We start from the raw sequence: 1,716 nt of genomic DNA on the forward strand, positions 1-1,716 counted from the left end.
TCAAAATAGTAAGTAATTCTTTTGTTTAACCTATGCATTTCTTTAATATCCACTGAGACTGTACATTGTCTATAGATACATAAATCTATCTTTATAAAATTTTAATATGTACAGTATATTGATGATCTTTTCCAGTGATGGGATTTGTTTCATGCCCCAGCCCAAAGTTAGAAGGATGTATTTGATTTCATTATTTACATCCTTTATTCTTCAGTTTTCTCTAGGAAAATGATGTTTTTTGAGTACATGAAAGCAGTAGTGATCACTATTTATTGATAACTTGTTAGTTTCCAGGGATCAATTCAGTACTCTCTGTATACTGTCTTATTTTATCCTTACAGTAGCATAATGTAATTAAGGACTCACTTCTAAAACGCAAGAATGTGCTTTACTTCACATATTTGCAATTGTTGGAATACATCCTACAAATGTGCTTTGTGTGAGGCACAAGCCCATACACTCAACCCCCTCAGTTCCCTCTGCTTGAATTGTGGACAACCTGGAATCTACTGAGAGGGTCCTTTATGTAACTTAAATGATAGAGAGGGCAGGAATCATGAGTTCCTTTGGACCNGCCTTCAAACTTATAATTAAATATTTAAATAATTAAATAAATTATTTAAGTTATTTAAAATATTTACTTTTAAATAATTTATTTAAAGTTTTATATTTTTATATTTATATAATAAATTTAAATTAAAAAATTATATAAAATATATATTAAATATATTATATTTATAGTATTATATTTACTTAAATTTATTTTAAATTTTATATAAATTTAAATATTAAATAAATTATTTAATTAATTGATTAATTAAATTAATTAAACAATTAAAAAATTCATCTGAGAAAACATATTTAAAGATGGTTTTAAGCATGGGCATTAGCTGATAGTTTTCAATGCAAAGACAGAGCACAAAGTGAAACGTAACAGGAAGAAATGAAACCAGTTCCAGAAAACAGTCTAGCAGAATATCAAGTACTTGAATCTACAAATGTGGAGGCTGACTTCAGAGTGATGGTAACATGTCCAAATCTTACTAGTATCTACCAAAGTTAGTTAGCAGGATACCTTAGTGTTTTATCTCCCTGTCGTCATGTTATTTAATGTAATTTACATCTCTATCTCCAGTATGTCTTGACTTTGGGGTTGTGAAATTGGAGAATGTTTATATCAATTTCTTATCATTGACCAAATTCAGAAAGACACATATGTGTCTATTCACATCAGAAAGAAGTGAACTCTAAAGAATATAGAAATTTGCAAAGTATACAAACAAAAATTTAGAACAATATACATAAATAACAAAATACATATAAATTACATAAATCTATTAATAAAATTCAAATTATCCAATAGAAAATGTGAACATAAGATGTTTACAGTGAGCTTGCAGAAGCAATCCACAAGTTTAAGATTAAAAGAGTTTCTTCTTGGTATACTTAATAAACTTGTAATTTAAAACAAAATTAATTTTCGCTCTTCTGTGATTGGCTGTTATTATTGCACCTAAAAGTAACTAATAGTATTGCATGGAAGAACTGAAACAAAAACCAACAGCTGCTGAAAGTGAAAAAGATTGCAGTTATCTAAAGACTCAAAGACTTTTGGATTATTTAATAGAGAAAATTTTACCACATGCATGAAGCCATAAATTATATTAATAGAAGGTTAGGAAAATCCCAAGTATCCATAAAATTCATAAATATGTT

Source organism: Crocuta crocuta, unplaced genomic scaffold, assembly GCF_008692635.1.
Source record: "Crocuta crocuta isolate KB4526 unplaced genomic scaffold, BGI_CrCroc_1.0 scaffold520, whole genome shotgun sequence".
Taxonomy (NCBI): Eukaryota; Metazoa; Chordata; class Mammalia; order Carnivora; family Hyaenidae; genus Crocuta; species Crocuta crocuta.